This window comes from Anoplopoma fimbria, chromosome 7 (genome assembly GCF_027596085.1).
Source record: "Anoplopoma fimbria isolate UVic2021 breed Golden Eagle Sablefish chromosome 7, Afim_UVic_2022, whole genome shotgun sequence".
NCBI lineage: Eukaryota > Metazoa > Chordata > Actinopteri > Perciformes > Anoplopomatidae > Anoplopoma > Anoplopoma fimbria.
Genome location: NC_072455.1, coordinates 11561960 through 11576053, shown reverse-complemented (window position 1 = coordinate 11576053; position 14094 = coordinate 11561960).

The window sequence follows — 14094 nt, the reverse complement described above, 5'->3', positions numbered from 1 at the left end:
TGACAGCAAAGTTGAGAACTTCAGATAGAGTCAGTTATCTAATTACAAATGTTGAACTCTGCCTGGGAGATGACATTCAAACTGAATCCTTTAAACTTTTACTTTAAAATGTCATTAATTCAACCATAGTGATGATGTAATGGTATTTGTAGGGACAAGTAATGTAAAATGGCTGCATTTAACATAGCACTTTTATGAATGCATAATTACATGTTAAATATCCATTATTCAGGGTAGAACCCACCCTCCAGTTTCCCCTTCAGGTAAACACAATTAGCTCTGTCAACACTTTTGTCATAGATAGCCCTGTTAGCACTGTTAACTTCTAGCCAACTGTCAGCTGCCACCATGTTAAGAACCGTTAAGAGGAAAACAATGCTCCCAATGTAATATACAGCACCTTTAATGGGTTTTCTGCATGGATTTATTTTTTGAAAGGCTCAACACTTTCTTAAACTATTAATAATATTATATTTAATTTAAATAGTACCCTTCAAAGTTCAAATACAGGGGTTCACTCCAAATTTGGGGTTAATTAATTAAGAAATGAATGGGTTTAAATATATCTTTGATTGATAATCTGCACAGTTTTATGACTTAGACCAAATAAATGAACAAATTCACATCTGGGACAAAACGAACAAATTAAATAAAAATGCTCAGTATTTGTTAATTTTGACATTTATATTTTTCAGACCAAGGCTGTTTAACAATCTATACATGATGCACATGCAGTGAAGTGATCATATTTTATTATAAAACCCTGCAATCTGCTAATATACTTTCTTCACTGCTCACATACAGTATTCTGTTGCTGAATGGGTAATGCAGATTCCAACTGATAATTTAAAGCTGGGCTTTCACGCTGATATGTTTCCCAGAAGTTCAGGGCACGATGAGGGTTTCAGATTTCAATCAGGAACCTCAGGGTTTTAAAAGTTTCCCATGCAGAGTCCAGCACTCCCAGTGCGTCATGTCTGCATGTCGGGAGCAGATAGCAGATAGCCTGATGATGATGAAGGAGAGCGGACAGTGACTGTTATCTCCTTCAAATTATGTTCATATGCAGTAAAAATTAAATTTTCGAGGAGATGGAATGCTAAAATTTGTGTCTATTCTATCTCTATAAAATACAGCACATGAAGTGCATTTGAAAAGCTGCCCTGGATTCAGGACGCTCCTGGAAGTCCGCTCCCCTTCTCTCCAACTTTGCTCACCAGAAAATTTGTTTTCTTTATTAGGCAGCTGTGGCTCAAAGGTAGAGTGGGTCTTCCTGTAATCTGAAGTTCGCCTGTTGGATACCCGGCTCCTCCATTTTGCATGTCAAACTGTACCTGGGCAAGATAAGGAATCCCCAAATGAATCCTGAAGGCTGTGCCATCAGTGAGTGAGTGTGTGTGAATGTGCATTGGCTTAGACCCTGATGGGAAGGTTGGCACCCTATACGTTAGCCTATGCCAAGTGCATGAATGTGTAAATAAAAAGAGCCAGCTACCTTCTTAATACTGGGCTCTTTCTCCATTTTCCTTCCAGTATGTCTCAATAAACCTGGATGTAACCAAGGGCAGACTGTATTGTACTCTGTCTCTGTCTTCCAGCTGTTCTGCCTCATTTCCTAATGCACTGTATCTGCCTTCAATAATCTGCCGGACTTAATGTATGTTCTTTAAGCGGGGGCTACATAAACATTCTTTATGGAACTATTCAAAACAACGGGGGTCTCTAGTCTGTTTGTGTTTTGCATGCCAAGTGTCCAGAGGGAGTTTATGGGATCCCTGAGTTGATATTCAGGCTTCCCTCCCTCCACCCCTTCCCCTCTTCATCGCCTCCCGCTCACACAATAATAGCCAGGTTTGATCTAGAGTCTGTGCGAGTGTCCAGTACAACAGCAGCACTATAGCTTTGGACACTGTCTAACAACACCTTGCCTTGTCTCACTGCTCACTAAGCTGTTTCTGCTGTAGTGATGGGACACAATCAGCTGTGGCTGACGCTCTCAGGATGAAGGAACCCTTCATCCTGTTTATGATACTAGTTATTATCTGGGGAAAAGTTCAGTTCTGTCCCACAGAGCAGAGACAGTTTCCATTAAGTCAATGTAAGAATGAAACATCTTGGAAAAATGGAATGGTACTGTGGTGAGTTATTTTTGTTCATGCACACATAGGCTGTATTGTACGTAACACAGCATTCATATAGTGATTATGTCTAAGTTATCGCCATAAAAGGCTGATTATTATAACCATATTTATTTTTCTTTATTTCTTATGCAGATTACCATCTTATTGACATTTTATATTTATTTTAATACTATAAAGTAATGAAATGTGCAGCTTTGTTATTAACTGAACTGTATTAAAGAGCAGATTCAACACAGTACACATCTGTTTTCTGTCTCCATCAATAGAAGCCATGACCTTTTCTTGTTTTCTTGTGCGAGTTGACTACACAAGGTAGCCTGATGAACGCAAAGTTTCGCAGCTGCATCTTGTTGTTTCGATCATAAGCTTTGAGGAGACTACATTTTTATTAAGAGAAAATGCCTTTTTTCTCCTGTCATGATTTTAATGGGCACACAGCTTCAAGTCGTTAGCCAGAGGGCAAACAAGTAAACAAGTAAAAAAAGGCATATACTGTAGTTTTAGTTGTTTTTTCCAATGTGTTGTTATGTATAAAAAGGAACAAAATGAAAACTATAAGCAGACTACTTGATCACTTTACGTAAATTATTCAAACAGCATTTGTGTAGGAAGGATTTTTACCCCACTGTTACTGTGATCATTATTAGAAGTTTACAATGTAAATATGGTTTGACATGAAATTTTGTACATGTGTATTCTTTATATGGTCCACCCCAGTCCAACTGGTATCAGCTGATTGAATGGGCGTTATCAGTGGTTTACAGCTGCAAAGATATCAGTCAGATGGGTCCTGCTACACCTATAGTAGGTTCAGCAGGCTGTTATGATCGTCATTTAGTGATATTACCTTATTTTTGTTATTTTACATACTTAGCTAATGCCACCTAAGCAAGTTACAAAACAAACATCGACTATTTATTCTAACTTCAAACCACAAACTTTTCCTTAGCATAACCTAGTAGTTTGGTTGCCTCAACCTAAAGTTGTGTTGTCTCAATTCACAAAGTCAAGTTTCACTTTCACAGTGTGGTAGGTGCAGCTTGGACCATTTTGGTGTTGTGCATCCTTGTGAAACATACAATTTGGTAGAGACATAAAATATCACCAGAGGAAGAATCCTATAAACTCTGTGAAGGAGGTGGGTGGGAAAACTGCGACGAACATTTATTACACACAGTTTGGGTATTCATTTACTTGTGACTTTGTTTTTCTATCCAAAAACATTTGTCTAATATTCATTCTTTTCAGGGATATCACCGTGCTTCAACATATTACATTACATTACAGTCATTTAGCAGACGCTTTTATCCAAAGCGACTTACAGTCAGTAGTATATTACATACAGGCTACCATGCACCCATTCACACACTGATGACAGGCTACCATGCAAGGTGCCACCATCAGACTCTAACTAACATTCATGCAACATCCAGTCCACACCGATGGCAAGCCTTCAGGAGCAACTTGGGGTTAAGTGTCTTGCCCAAGGACACATCGACTGAAGAAGCCTAAAGGTATCGAACCACCGACCCTCTGATTGGAGAACTACCTTGCTCTCCACTACGCCACAGCCGCCCATTACTAACATCTGTGTTTTACTTAGTGAGTACATAATTACTATTACCAATTATACCAATTAGGGCTCTACATAACAGTTAGAAGCTTCAAAGCTTCATACATAACATTGGCATCAAATTTTAAATAAAACTTTGAATGGTGCGCAACTTCTCCTTTTTTTGTTTTTGCCTGTATATTTATTGTGTTTTTAAAGCGCGTATTTCTGCACAGTTTGAGATATATATTAGGCTACACTTAGAATATTAGTATTATACAATTTGTAGAATAAGATTCCAGTGGTGTCTGCGTAGGGTTGTCTTCGACTCGTTTGATCCAGAAATGCCAACAACTCCAGAATTTTGTAAAGTCCAAAAGTCAAAATGTTTGAAAAAAGATAGATGTTACATTTGAAGATTAATTCAAAAACCTCAATAGAAGCTTTTCATGTTAAGTTAAATTATTACTGGAATCATCCTGTTTTGAGTACAACAATGATCATTATTAATGTAATGTTTGTTCACTTTCTTGCTTGCTATAGTTTCAACCATAACATGCTTGTTATTAATAAAACATTATGACATGGTGTATGAGTGTAGGTTTTCTGTTTAAATACATTTAAATGCTTTTTTTCCTCAAATGTGACATACAAAGTTTTGGGATGTAACCTTTAATATATCTTTTCTATATATACATTTTTTATAGTTGATGTATTATTGCCTCTATTCTTCAACTTGTTTGGATAGATACATGTCTGATAGTGTTTTTATTGAACCTTTTTTTTTATGCCTATCATCCTACATGGGTTGGACAGCAAATAGGCATTGGTAAATAACTGGTTGTGGTAACTGACTGGGATACTGTACTTAACATGCAAAGATATCGTAGAAAGACTATCTACTATTTAATTTTGTTAATTTGGTAAATATACAAATGAAAGATAAAAAAAATCTATATTTATATTCAAATATATTGGTGGTTTAATTACTAATTGAGGTCCCACAATGCACTTTTGCTGATATGAGGCATCAATTTTTTTTATTGATTTTGACACAATAACATTACTCAACACCATGTTGGACACAAAATATACCAATATTCCAATTCGACAAAAGACAAAAAAATATCATGGTCCAATATGAATGTTCTTGTCTGGCAATAGGGGTTACTGAAGACTTAAAGGAACATACTGGGACTTGTTATTCTGACTGCAGGGTTTAACCAACAAGTTCTCCAAATTAAATAAAAAGTTACGTTGTTTGTTAATTTCCTATAAAATGACCCGTAGAAGCATTTTCTGATGCCATTATCAGAGAAATAAAATTATTCCCTTTCAAACTGTTCCATTAGCATTTACAGAATACCAACTGCCATAACTTCAATGGCCCCACTATGAAGACCAAAATGCATAGCCACCACATCTAAAAAGTAATTCCTCTCATGGGTTCCAAACAAATACGCTGACACGTCCTCACTATTCTCCTGAAACTTTGATACTTGCTGAATACTTTTGTGGTTAATTAACTTCCATATTTGGTTGGTTGTAGTGATTTATTTGTTATTATCACCCAGATAGGTTGGCATTCTCTCCACTCTATCAAGTCTCATTAGTCAATTGTAAGTTAAAATGTAATTAGGATAACTCTGCCTAGCTGACCTCATGCTTGTATCAACATTGTATTAGCGTTATTTATAGATGAGAAGCTGCCTAAACACAGAACTTACCCTGCTCTCCTGGGAAAATCATACCACGATAAGTCTCCAGAACTGCATGCACTTATCTGCTCCGGCCCAAACATAAACCCCGGCACAAACAATTTTTCACTTTGGATGCGTGCCAAATACCCATAAATACCCATTTTTTAGTCCAATGCCATCTGACAGCCGAAAGCCAATCAGGCATTGTGAGGATGAACATGAATAGAAACACACTTGAAATATGTACAACTGTATCTGAAGCCAAGGTCTATTTATAATGATGCTGGCAAAAGCCACATACAGTGGACACAGTCACTTGCTAACGTCGATGGAATCCGGCCAACTTTATAAAAAAAAACCACCTTAATATTTTTGCAACACTGGACTAAAACTTCAGGAAACTTTTATGTGTTCTCTATGCTGATCATTCTGTTTCTCACTGATTCTTTAAGAACTCTGCGCTCATTTAGGACATATTCACTTTCACTTTCCACCAGACTGATCCTTCCTATCTGGTTTCCCTTTGTTTGCATCACACAACAGAACAGATTACTTAAAACAATTTCACACATCTTGAATTGCTTACAAAGGTATGTACACAACACGTCATGATGGAAAGTGGACCTCATGGTACAGGACATATAGAACCATACCCACTCAGAGAAATGTATAAGCAGTCCTGTGTCAAACCGTCCATATTTCCTCCTGCAGTAGTAACGCAGGTACTTTTTCCACAACTGTTGGTTAATTCACCAGATGTTGTAGTGGTGAAGGAAGAGTCCCAATTGTTTTAGAGGTGGCCTGCACCTACAACTCTAGTTTAAAGGAAGCCTTTATGAGCAAGGGTATTAAATACCAACCATTCCTAAATATCATCTTAGATTTGGGTCATAGGTGCAAACTACTTGTTTTCATATGTGGCAGGCTAGGACACACTCAGAAAAGGGGGCTAAATGGCTTGGAAAGTACTGTGCTGTCTCTGCTATCATTGACAGCCGCCATATATGGCAGAGATGCTGCTACTTACAGCCTTGAGAAGTGAGACGGGCTTACCATGTTTCCTATTATGAAGGCCTACGTCACTGGTCAATGGTTATGTTAATGTATTCTGTGGCACCTTTAATATTTGTGGCCTTGTATCGTTCTTCCCTCTGTGGACAGAAATAAACTGTACATGTTCCATCCGTACAAGTTCATTGATATTAGGACAATTCTTTAAACCCACAGATTACTTTCAATGTGTTTCAAATTCTTGCTCATATAATATCTGTGGCTGCAACTTCAGGATGCTTGGGGAACAGAGCTGGATTTCCTAATGGGCATTATGGAAACATGTTTTGGTGGTGGGAGGAAGTAACCTATGCGAACATAGAGCGATCCTAGAAACTTCACACAGAAAGGCCCTGGCTGGACAAGAGATGGAACACTGGACCTTCAGAATACGAACCCTGTTCCTGATTACTTAGTAACATTACTTATTGGATTGTTTACTCTGGATTGTTGTGACACAGGAGAAGATTGTTGTTGTGATCATTTTCAAGACTGGTAATATTCTGACTCATAACATACAAACTGCTACGTCTGATAGGCCTTCAAGATCATGGATTAAAAAGTCCATCCTACATACATTTTGAAAAGACTATTGCGATTAGGGGTGGCGAATGATGCATTAGTGATAGAGCAATGTCGACATTCAATCAGAGGATCGGCGGTTCGATCTGTTGCATGCAGTGTTGCCCTGGAGAGGTGTGCCCGTTTTGGAGCCATAGACATTCAGAATGGATGCTCTTTTCAGAACGAGCCGATTGCTGGTCTATAACCGTTTATCCCGCTGTAACGTTAGTATATGAAGCATCCAGCAGGAAAATGAATGGCCAGCCATTTATTAATATTAAATACTTGATATTGTTGTACACATTATTTCAGGCATTTTATATATTCATGAGATAGTTGGAAGAGAATGATATGGTATTAACACTGGTAGGGTACATCCTAACAGGGGAATTGCAACAGGCAGAGAGAATAGCTTTACAGGTTTGTGTTATAGTCAAAGGTAAAAATGCAATTCAGTGCTGAAGTAGGCTCTTTAATTTAGCTGGGCTGGGTAAAGAATGTGAGGATCAGTGTGTGGAACGGTGTGGAATAATTTTCCACTCTTTTCCCATCCATACACTATAATTTATCACATCATACCAGAAGAACCCAAGAGAGGCAGAAGAGCAAGAAAAAACCCCAATTAATATTTCAGCAAGAAGATTTTGAGGGTTTAAGAGAGATACTAAATATTTCCAGCGTTGCATTCTTCCCACTGACTCTTGGATTTGGGTTTCCGAGGAGTGAGCCTCTGGAGTTTTTTGCAGTTGTGTTAAGAATTTTGAGTCATTGAAACTGTAGGCCACAAGCATGCAAGGCATGCAAACTGGTGTTGGTGATAATAAGTGGTAACAAATATGCTATATAATCTTTCCCTAGTATTACTTTGTAGACTACATTTAGAAGATGACTTTACAATTAGAGAGTACCTAACTTACTGTGACATTTGTGTTGATTTTACTTGTCAGTTAATTTACAGTATATGAGCAAAACAAATTCCAGAGCAAAACAATCAATCAGCTACTAACAGTGTTAAATGCAAAACTTGATTTGTCTGTTCAATATTTGCCACCACTAGTCTGCGGTGAGTTAAAGCTAGGGTTAGGGTTAGGTTTAGGGTAGGTAACATTGGAGAAACCAACAAGAGTACGCTAGATTTGAAAAAGCATCCAACCGAAAAGCCCAGCAGTCTCCAAAGCCACCCCCCAAAATGAGCATTATGAATGTAAACAGCAAACATGGCCAGAAGAAGTACTCATAGCTGTCAAGCTAGCAGCTTGGGGAAGACTCTGGTGACGCGAGGGTTGAATTTCCTCGATTTCTTCATTGCTGTCTGGATGTATTAAGAATAAAAAATGTTTCAAAAAATAAACTATATCTACACAAACTGTAATAGGACCATAGACTGTATATAAGAAGAGGAAGTAGTCATCGTGACGTCACCCACGTCACGATGACTACTTCCTCTTAAGCAAAATCGACGAACTCATTACATTACAGTCATTTAGCAGACGCTTTTATCCAAAGCGACTTACAATCAGTAGTATATTACATATCATTCACCCATTCACACACTGATGACAGGCTACCATGCAAGGTGCCACCATCAGACTTCAACAAAACATCCAGTCCACACCGAACTCAAGGCTTCATACCGGCAGTCAACAAACACACTGATGACAGGCACCATCAGACTCTACTAACATTCATGCAACATCCAGTCCATGGGTGACCATGTTGGTTTTTTTGCAACCAATGAACAGAAGTTACCATATTTGGAATGTGGAGGATTGACATAGAGACGCCGTATACGTCTCTGGTAGCGGCAGCGACCTGTCAATCACAGTAAGCCCGCCCTAAAGTATACCCTGCTTTATGGTCTATTTGACTCTCAATGGACCATGATTTACTTTCATGCTGTATTGAAGAAGACTTGAAACTAAAGATTGAGACCATAAACTCATGTTTACAATGTTTACTGAGGGAATAAATCAAGAGAGAAGTAGAGTCATTTTCTCATAGACTTCGATACAATCAGACTTCTTTTTGCAACCAGAGGAGTCGCCCCCTGCTGGTCAGTGGCGAGAATGTTTTAAGACACTACCACATTGGCTTCACTCTGAAGAACCAGAGGTTGCAGCCTGAATACGACCCATCGCCCAAAACAGCACCAGAACCAAACCAACTGTCACTCCTTTGGACATTAGCAACTTGTGAACCCATTGGCCAGGGGAGAGAATACACCTGAAAATAAGTTCTGAGGTAACCTCGGGTGAAGAAATACTGTACAATAAATATGAAGTTTTAGTTGAGGATGCCCAACCTTCTTTTTTTAAATTGATTTAGTGGAAACTATGTGCTCCAAGACCACAGAATGCAGACTTAAGGATTAGCTTTATCCTTCCTTTTTCATCCCTGGACATTTTATAGAACATCACACTCCCGCGGATTTGTGTAGCCTGATCTTCCCTCAAGCCTTTTATCTCTTTGACTCGCTCTCCCTGCAAACTCTTTCCAAGGTCACAGCAAGTTGGAAGGATACTGGAAATACTAACTGAACTTTTCTGATCCAATCACCTATAAATCCAACCACCTTCATCTCATGTGACACAGGGTGGGGTTAACACAGCTTTCCTCTTCTTTCTCTCCTAGCTCTCTCTTCAGACCTGAGTATACTCATGAGATAAAGTCGGTGTCGGTGAAACATTCGCCTTCTCACTCACACATGAGAGAGGTATTTCATTTTGTGCTGTAGCCAAGGTTACCAGGCACACATACACTCACACACACCCCACTAAGCATTCCATACACATATACACCCAGCTATAACCTTACACCAAATGGAGCGCCTCAGTCGCTCTAACTCATCGCTCCCAGAAGACCGAGTTATGCTGAAAAATGTGAATTGCAATTTTTGCTAATGATTTCATTTTCCTGTATAAAGGAAGGTTAGAATAGAGTTAAACATACTGTAAAAAAAAGTCCTTGGAAATGGTGCGTTCACTGCAGAGTATGTAAAAAACACGTCACCTCTTAGCCTGTCCTCCACTTTTGTAAGCAGCAGGGCCAGATCACTGTTCTTTATCCGTCTCCGTGGGGGGAGGATCTCAGTTCCTGCTTTTCCATTCAATATATCAAACAGGACAAGTCAAAGTAACCGGCAAAGGGCTTAGGTTTAGTTTCATGAGGGGGGCTGGGTGAAGATGTCCGAACTTTCTTACCTGCAACTTTTGTCAAGGTTGCAGCAAGGCACCTAAGAGATCAACAACACAGCCTATTTTCTCTGTTTCTCAAGAGCAAGTCCCAGCCAGTACTCCATGCTCAGCAGCAGCCGAATCAGAATATTCAATATTTTGACCTTGTGTAGCCTCCTTTTTCCAACACACGGCCCATACAAATTGCCAATAACTCAACATCTAAAGCCTGAAACTTCATTGAATAAACAGAGGCCTTGTTAAAAATGAAGATCATCCACACACGCCCATCAGCACAGAGCATCTATGTGCTAGATTTACATAATAATCAACACTTTCATCTTTTTATACAACTTTCCAAGCAATGACAAATCTAGTTCAGGTTCTGGGGGAAACCAGAAGGGGGACAGAGGACCGTGCACATCCAATCAAATCCTTTCTCCAAAACAATCTTTTATGCATACAGATCCCCCAAAAGATAATTGGCTGTGACATTATATTTAGAACCTCTCTTATAACACAATAGTGAAGTTCCAGTTTATCCATTCTCTGGCTGGTATTCACCTGATCACTGCTAGCAAAGCAGGATAATTAGGTCTGAAGGTTCAAAGGCAAAATCTTGGCACAAAACTACATTTATATTTACATTTCAGCACTTTACAGACACAACTGTCGAAGCCAGAGTAGATCTAGGAGAAGCCATTGAGAGTAAATGGAACTTAGTTTCAAATTAAAGGTGGGTTAGGCAATAGTCGGAAAAAAACTTACATTTGGTTCCAGAAAACTTCTGAGGGCTGACAATTTTGTGGAAAAGGTAAAAAAAAGAATACACCTCAGCCGCTCCAACCAGATGAGCACGGGTCTATACACAAGCTTCATAGAGTCACCTGTACGAGTACTAGTCGTTCATTTCAAACACCGTCATCCATACAATAACCTGTACTTATACTAGTCATTCATACCAAACATCACCCCAGGGTGATCCCAATGCCTTTATAAAGTGACAATTCTTTAAGAGCTCTAAAAGATAACCATCATGTTCTCTGTGCAACCTCATTGGCCTGTTAAGAAGACAAACTGTGATTTGAGGCTCTCACTTGCTTCAACATTGGTGGAGTGTTTCAGAGATGGAGAGTAAATGAGTTGTCTCTCCATCTCTGAAACGCTCTCTCTCTCTTTTTGATAAGTCTTTTTTGGGGTCGTTTGCTGTGCAGGAAATTTCCACAGTTGAATCAGGCTTTGCCTTCTCTCTGAAGTGAGCTGTGATTGGCCAAAGTTTCCCGAAAAAAGATGCGAGAAGAGGTTCAGAAGTCTTGACTTGAATTACAAGTTTCAGTGTTGCGAGGTCCATTATTGTCATTGTACAACAGGGTTAGGCAACGAAGTGCAGTTTGTCCCATTTTGCTTCTTGGGAAAAACACTAAAGAATTACAAGTAAATATGGTGGATGGTAGAAGATGAATTCAGCAGTCTCATAGCCCGAGAAAAACAAGCTGCTCTGTGGTCTGATGGTACGGCAGCTGATACTTCTGTATTTCTTGCCAGCTGGCGGCAACATGTTCACTCTTTTGAAAATTGCTCAGGATTAATGAAGCAAAAAAAGTTTGATTTTCGAGTGAAAAACACCTAGATCTCTTATTTCCTTTAAGCATTCCTCCAAGCCCTCGCTCCAGCCTCGTTCTTGGGCTCATTCACATTCATTTTTAAGCTTCATATTAAGGCTGACTTGTCCCGCCTCAGTACCACCAACGATCCACCCCTTTTGCCTTTTATTTTAATTAGTCCTGTTGTATTGTCACCATCAAAATGGCAACGACCGAAGCCTCCAACTTTGAACATGTCTACGACTCTTCAGAGACTACGTCCAGATTTAATACAGTCTATGAGAATGCATATCCCTGCTTGATATGACATGTTTATTGCTCCACTTTCAGTCACATGATGAGAGATAATGATTTTCCGTCTCTGATAGTATTTCAGGTGAGCTTGCTGACCGTCCAGAGTTAAATCCAGAGTAAACAGATGTTTAATATTTTTTTCCTCACCTCCAAAGACCATTGTGGTCCACAAATACTGACCAAAGTTCATCTTTTTTGTCATAGTGATGTCATCAGGGTGATCTCTGCTTGGACAGGAAGACAACAAATCTATAAAATTGAGAGCCTGTGTAACACACAGGAAGGGTCAAACGAAAAGAGGCCATTTGTTGCACTATTACATTACATTACATTACATTACATTACAGTCATTTAACAGACGCTTTTATCCAAAGCGACTTACAATAAGTGTATTCAACATAGGTATTCAAGAGAACTACTAGTCACCAGAAGTCATAAGTGCATCTCCTTTCTTAAACAAGCATCTAAAAGCATAAACCAGAGCAAAAGTATAGTGCAGAGGCAAATTACTACGAAAACAATAATTGCAACAGACTAATACGAATACAATAAGTGCTACGAACTAATACGAATAGGATAAGTGCAATAAACGAATATGAATACAATAAGTGCAACGAACTGATACGAATACAATAAGTGCAACAAACTAATACGAATGCAATAAGTGCTACGAGGAAGGCTCAGGGTAGGACTTCATGAAGAGGTGAGTTTTCAGCCTGCGCCGAAAGATGGGCATCGACTCTGCTGTCCTGACGTCAGTGGGGAGTTCATTCCACCACTGTGGGGCCAGGACAGAGAAAAGCTGTGACCGGGTGGATCGGCCGCAGGGACCTCTGAGCGACGGGGCAACCAATCGCCCCGAGGCAGCAGAGTGAAGTGGTCGGGCGGGGGTGTAGGGCTTGACCATGGCCTGGAGATAGGAAGGAGCTGTTCCTTTCACTGCCCTGTAGGCTAGCACCAGAGTCTTAAACTGGATGCGAGCTCTTACAGGGAGCCAGTGTAGAGGACAGAGAAGGGAAGTTGTGTGGGAGAACTTGGGGCGATTGAACACCAGACGTGCTGCAGCTTTCTGGACAAGCTCCAGAGGTCTGATGGCCGACGCCGGGGCTCCGGTAAGTAGTGAGTTGCAGTAATCCAGGCGGGAGATGACCAGAGCCTGGATGAGCACCTGCGGCGTCTCCTCAGTAAGGAAGGGGCGAATCCTCCTGATGTTGTAGAGGAGGAATCTGCAGGAGCGTGTGACCGATGCAATGTTTGCTGAGAACGACAGTTGGTCGTCCAGGGTCACACCCAGATTCCTCACAGTCCGAGTTGGCATCACCACGGCATCATCAATGGTGATGGACAGGTCTCGGTGCGGGCAACCCTTCCCCGGGAGGAACAGTAGCTCGGTTTTGTCCAGGTTGAGCTTCAGGTGGTGTGTCGCCATCCACTTCGAGATGTCAGCCAAGCACGCAGCAATGCGTGCCTCCACTTGGGTGTCACCGGGAGGAAATGACAAGACCAGCTGGGTGTCATCGGCATAACAATGGTAAGAGAAGTCACGCAAGCGAATAACAGAACCCAGAGATGTTGTGTAGAGCGAGAAGAGAAGGGGGCCCAGAACTGAACCTTGTGGACTGAACTATGGAAAAGGTTAAGTCAGCCTCTTCTTTGTAGAAAAACATTGGATCATTGTCTGCTTGGTTCCTCATAAGGGAGTTTTCATGTAATATTGTGCAAGGATAGAACTGTGTCACTCCCCAGGAACTTCAATATTTTTCATACATATCCCCAAAAAGATTTGGTAAAATTTTCCAGCCCCCTTTCTCTACTCCTTCAGCAGCATCAACAAAATCAGATAAATTGTGATATTTCATATAAGTCTTTCTGTGTTTTCGATCAGGGAGACTCCCCCTGATAAGGGGGTTGGTTGAACTGAGAGATGTAGACACTTCGCAGTGGGGGGTTCTGTTTAGTAAAGTCTGCTCTTCAGACCACGGGGCTGCAGCTGGTCCGGAGCAAGCCTGAGTCACT